Source organism: Hydractinia symbiolongicarpus, chromosome 2, assembly GCF_029227915.1.
Source record: "Hydractinia symbiolongicarpus strain clone_291-10 chromosome 2, HSymV2.1, whole genome shotgun sequence".
NCBI classification, from domain to species: domain Eukaryota; kingdom Metazoa; phylum Cnidaria; class Hydrozoa; order Anthoathecata; family Hydractiniidae; genus Hydractinia; species Hydractinia symbiolongicarpus.
The window spans coordinates 10,547,711-10,554,115 of record NC_079876.1 but is presented as its reverse complement, the minus strand read 5'-3'; positions in this window follow the sequence as shown (position 1 = coordinate 10,554,115).

Here is a 6,405-nt window from a genome sequence, read left to right as displayed (position 1 = left end):
AAGAGTTAGACTTTGTTTTGCCTTTTTAGGAAAGATTTCTTTGCAAATTAGAACACGTTTGCACTGTGTGTTTAAGCAGAAATTGGCACCGTGTGATGTTAAATTAATATGTTTTTCCAAGAGGAAGCTACGTAGCTGCTTCGTCTGTAAGGACAGAATGCCCGAATCGTTTCGCTCCGGACTCGCTAACTGTTATAAGCTGCAACACCACTTATTATGGCAAAACAAAACGCCATTTTAAAGTCCGTATGTCTAAGCATACGGAGCAACAATACATCTTCCTTATTTAGTAGTTCCCTGTTTTCGTTGTTTATTTTTTTTAATTTTCTCCTCCTTCCGCCTCTCTCTCCCTTGTTGACATGCCTAACTACAAAAACTATTTAATTTCAATGGTTTTTCTTTTAATTGATTTTTAAGCCTTTTACATTGGAACTTGGATACAATTCATTTTGACTGCAATTGTACAATAGTACTTTTCTTGTCCTTAACCCTATTCGGTCCGGGGGGGGGGGGGGCGGATTCCGCCTGACGCCTGACGGTTTTTTTTAATAACTCCTAATTGCTTTGTTATATGGCTATGATACTTACTGAGTTTTAACATTTATCTATTAGACACCTGCATGTAAATTTTTTAGGTCCCATACCTTTCAGAGGTTTTGATATTGGCCATTACTCGAAACTACCCCTAAAAATCTCTATGAAATCCTTATAATGGAGAAAATATAATAACTCCTGTTAGGATTATCCTTAGAACTTGAAACTTGCAACACACCTTTATTTCATTAAGAAAAATCATTTTGAATAATTTGAACACGTGACTAATCCGATTTCCCGATTTTGTCGGATTTTACCCGAAAATCGGAAAAAAACGGATTTTCGGGCAATTTTTGGCAATTTTTTATCCGATCCATGTAAAAACCGGAAGATATGTTAAATAACTTTTATTTAGCCTTCAGAAACTTCAAACAGAATGTAAAAATTCGCTCTAGAGCAAAAGTAATTATATTTTAAGCAGATTGTGGCATTTTTAATAATTTTTAAGCTTTTGATGACGTCACAGAAAATGTGCTGACGCAAGCAAATTTTTTTTGGCGCCATTTTGTTCCTTTTATGTCGTACTATAAGTGTGCCAAGTTTGATTCAATATGATTAACCCTATGAAAAGTTATTGAGGGGGGGGGCGGAATCCCCCCCCCCCCCCGGTCATAGTATGTTCGAAAAACCCCGGACCGAATAGGGTTAAGACTTGAACTGTGTCTCTGGTTCTCCTCAGTCAACCTATCAAATCAAACAATGTTGACAAGTTCAATAAACTCATGTTCAATTGATTTATTGTAAAATTATGTGTCAATCATGTCAACCTTAGAGGTGTCAATGTTTATTTCAGAAGATGCTTTATAGATTTCCTGCTGTCAATCACGTTTAAAAGAAAGCTGTTCTTTCAGTAATTTTTTGCGAGAAAGGTTGTCCTTTCTAGTCATGAGCCATTTAACTTTGCTGTCCAATCGTTGAAATTTGGAAATTATTGTTTCACTCAGTGGTACATTAAAATTTAGGTCAGATGCAATGAAACAGCATATTTCATTCCACGCTTGTAATTTAGTTTTGTACTTTAAGCGGCAAAGTTCAAGAAAAATTTTATTTGTTAATTCAGACTCGCATAGTTAATTAATTTCACCCTGCAATAACTTTTCATTGCTGAATACAGCTAAACAATATGCCATTTTTGACCATTTTCACCAAAATAAAAATTTACAAACCAATTTTCACTGACTTCGTTCTCTTTTTTGTTCATACTATGAATAATAAAATGCTCGGACAACATTATCCAATTGAGTTTCTTTTTTTTCTATTTTGTAGTTTGAATTTTTGAGTATATATATTAATGCACTTTTCCTATTAGAGAAACTATTTTCAGCTATTTCCAATAAAATTTTGCAAATGGCATAGATAATTTCTGTGTTAATTGATAATGGCAATTCTTCAGATGAGAATAGTCTTAATTCATCATCGGCAATGGACTTTATTGTGGAGGATATATCTTGATTATCCTTTGCTTCACCATAGTCTTTTAAAAAATTTAAAAGCATGTATATGTAAACACTATTTCCTAAATATGGTTACCATTCTCACTGAATATATTCTCTTTAGAAAAATTAGTGGCCATGTTGACAACAAGCAAAGTAACCTACATAGCAAATGTCAAATGAATAATATTATATGACATATTCTAATAAATATTATGTTGAAATTGGGATATAATCTGAATGAAATCTTGTAAATGGGCAAACCTAAACTTTTTCTTTTACTAAATAAACATAAACTTTCAGGTGTAAATCTTCATAAACTAAAAATTATTGAAAATGAACTTTAATATAGTTGTAGGCAAAATACAGATATATAACATAAAAAAAAATTAAAAAATAAATAAAAAAAGAAACTACACAGACTGTTTGTGTTTCTTGTATTCATATAATTCTCAATAATACCCTAATTGATTAGCTTCAGAGAGGTCCAGTTACTATAAGAGAAATTATTGCTTGTGGAGCATAGCATATTAAATTAGTATATGTAACCGCACGTTTACGAGTGCAATTAGGAAATAATTGAACTAGTATTTTTTGCTTTTAATTTTCCGAGTCTGTTAGGACGAGGATAAATTTAAAAAGCAAAAAAAATACAAGTTCGATTATTTCCAATTGCACGAGTAAAACGTTCGATTATGAGCTAATCACACAATGAACTATTTTTGTAAGAATAGCACAGGATGTCAATTTCAATGTTTTGATTTTATTATTACTCGATTTATAATTAGTTCGGTTTATTGTAAAGATTTTTTTTCACTTCTCATAAAACGCGAGGAAATAAATATTTATGGGTATGAATCCAAAAGCAACAGTAATTATTTTAAACGACAAGTAAACATATACAACAGTAAAAATATAATCTTATCACAACACAATATTAAAACTATGAAATATTTTTACTTCATTCCTCCTCTGAGGAAGAATAAATGATCAGTCTTTTTTTCTTTCTTTTTTTGTTTCGTGGGAAGTGGTTGTCAATGAAACATTTGTGCAGTTATTAAATATAATTTTTCCTTGAATTTGTTGCTTATTTGAAGAATGTTTGTCCCAATCAATTCCAAAAAAAAGGTACGTTGTTGTGAACTTTCCTTTTTATCCGCTTTTATTTCCATGTTTTTCTGCTCTACAAGTGCATTCGACATCTTAAATAAATCATGTTCATTCCCTGAATCATAAGCATTTTTTGATACGTTTTTGATATCACACTTTTGAAATCCAGCTGACTTAAGATTTTGAACGCACGTTTTCCTTGCGGAATGATTTGTAATATGTTTTTTACCAGATGATTCTTTTATGGTGAATTTTGAATCATCGATTTCATAATTGTGGCCCACTTATTAATACTAAGACGTGCATTTTTGTACCAAACATCAGGACTTTTAGGGTTATCAAAAACGGCTAAGAAGAGAGGTCCACTGTCGGCGTTTTGTCTTGTACAATTCAAATAATCTCACTGGACACCTATCACCGCCGTTTCCATACATTCGTGGGTTTATGTTTCTTGGTTTATAGTTAAGTCCACCCTGTCTTGTTTTTGAGGAACCTTCGATAAACTGCACATACCTTCTTCCACTGTTGTCTATTTTGATTGAAAACTCCTCAATTTTTAAGTTATAATGGTTGTTTCGACCTCGCAACCCAAATTGTTGAATAATACACCTCCATTTAGCATTTAACAAAGACTGAGAATTACTGTCCCAAAACCACAATCCCATAATGTTATCTCCTTTTGATCCGTGAGACTTTAAGCACGATTTGGTTTCTTTCCTTTTCCACTTTGTCGTAACAATCTTGCTTTTCCTTCGAGAATACCTTCCGATGTAACAAATACCCTTCCAGAGATAATGGAAACTAAAAATCCATTGTCTGTCAAATGGCGGTCGAGAGCTGTTAGCATTACTTTTCGCACTTCTGTATAAAATTGTTCTAGTGTTTTGTTTAGGAAAGTTAGTTTAATCTTTGTTTCAAGTCCCCGAGTCTCAGCCCATTGTGAAAATACTTTGAACCATCCTTTTGTTGAATTTTGCGTGTTTTTACATTTACTCGAACTTTCTAATGTTTTTCTTTCTTCCTCATTTGAGATCACAAACCGCTTCATTTTTCTCTCTTTTCTTCTCTAAACTTCTATTCTCCCGCTTTAAAAAAATTTTTTTTTTCTATATCGAATGTTTTTAGTTCTCTTGTTCAGATTTAATGAGCCTTATTGTTTTATGACCTTTTTATTACCTTATTGTTTTATGGTCTTTTTTATTATTAATCACTAGTCGATTAAGCCCGTGGAAAAATCCACTCAGGCAGAAGAACAATGAAAAATTAGAAGATTTTAGGAATTTTGATGACGTCAGCAGTGTCCTGTTTATCTACGTAAAAATTGAATGCGTTTTTGATAGTTGTAAAGGCCTGTGGAAAAATGACAAAAAAACAGTAAAAATAAGGATAACTTACGAAAACGATAATGTTACGAAAAAGGAAACTTGGGATTTTGTTTTTCATAAACCTCCATAAACCTAAAAAATAATAAATTATGATGATAATACTTTCCTATTTTTGTTTCCTGTAAAAAGATAATTCAATGGTTACATACAGACCGTATAATATTAATATATTGATAAGTAAGTTACCTGCAGTTGATGCTTCTTGAGTCTTTTCAATACCAAAAATATGTGATGCAATTTTAACATGGCATGCCCCGACTTTTAGTTCATGAATTATCTCCTTAAAAAGAAAATAATCCACTTAACGAAGCGCGCCACGGGAAGGCAAGTCATGGGGCTTTGCGCTTCAACCTAAAAAAGAAAAAGAAAAGTACGTAGTGTGATTTTGTACTAAAGAGAGTTAATAAGGTAAGTTTTGGGTAATATGACCAATTCCAGTAGCTTGTGAGCCCCCAATACCAGTGAATGTTGAAGTGAACTATATGTATTTCAATGTTTGACTACATAATATAGATAACATTAACAGTTTTTATAAGAACAAAATGTTTGAACATATGGCTTCAGAGGCCCAAAAGTTTAGAACATGTTAAGAACATTTAAGTCTTTGACAATATCACGAAGTACGGAAATGCTCCTTTACACTTACACAAAAAATGACGAAATCAGAGGAAAATTACGACCAATTTAAGAACAATTTGAAAAGTTGAAAGGCCTTCTTTGAGTGTTCTTATAAAAAAAGATGTACCATAAAACATTGGTTGAATTAATTTTTTTTGTTATCAAAATAACTATTATAAATAACTATTATAATTACTATATTAAAAATAAATTATCATTAAAATAAACCACTCAACAGACAAACAAACGAACCTCTGAGGTATCGATTACAAAAAAACTGAATAATAGCACATGCATGAAATTGATAAAAGTAGAGTGTATACAATGATCAATAATTATCGTACAGGGTGAAATAATGGAATAATTGAATAAACATTTTTTTACAAAGTCAGTGTTTGTAAACATTGCTTAGATATAAATAATAATGCCAAATAGAATAACTAATTGCCGTTGTGGTATTATTAGATACCTCAGTGTAAAAAAACTAAACAAATACACGAACATAAAATCTAATAATTTAAAAATTTAATACACTCATTTGTTGTTTGTAATGGTGCAGTTGTTGTACTGAGTTTGAACAGTGTATGTGTGTTGATGTTTGTGCTTTCGTCTTAGGTGTTTGTTTTTCCACGAAAAATTGGGTAAATCCTGACCCCCATGTGCTCTCCACCACTTAAATGATTTATTGGACAGGGGGCCAGGATTTTGCTTTCTATAAGCCACGTAAGCTGTATACGTCAAAACTAAAAAAAGATAAAACAAAATGGAATATGTTATAAAAATAATAAAAATAGACACTATTTATTATGAACATATCCGTACCTTCTTTCTTTTTTTCTACTTGTTTTTCTGTGTTATCTAAAATATTTCTGTTATAATAATCTGGAAGGAAAAAATATATTAAAAAATTGAAGGCGGAGGTGACAAAATAGGACAACAAAATATACCGTGTACACTTTCAACTTCACCTTCTAAAAAATTTAAGAACAATAAAAAATATTAATCCCATTATTTCACTTATGCTGTAGCCTGGAGTTTAAGAAAATATTAAAATGTAAAATATAAGAATACCCTGCATTTCTGCAACTCGTCCACTACTCTCTAAAAAACAAAAATTTACGACAATAAGAACTATTAATCACAATGTTTTCCTCATGCTGTACGAAGAAAATATTAAGATGTAAAAAAGTAAGAATACCCTGTCTGTTTTCAACTTGTCCACCTTTTAAAAAAAAGGAAAAACTATTACTAATCACAATAAAAAA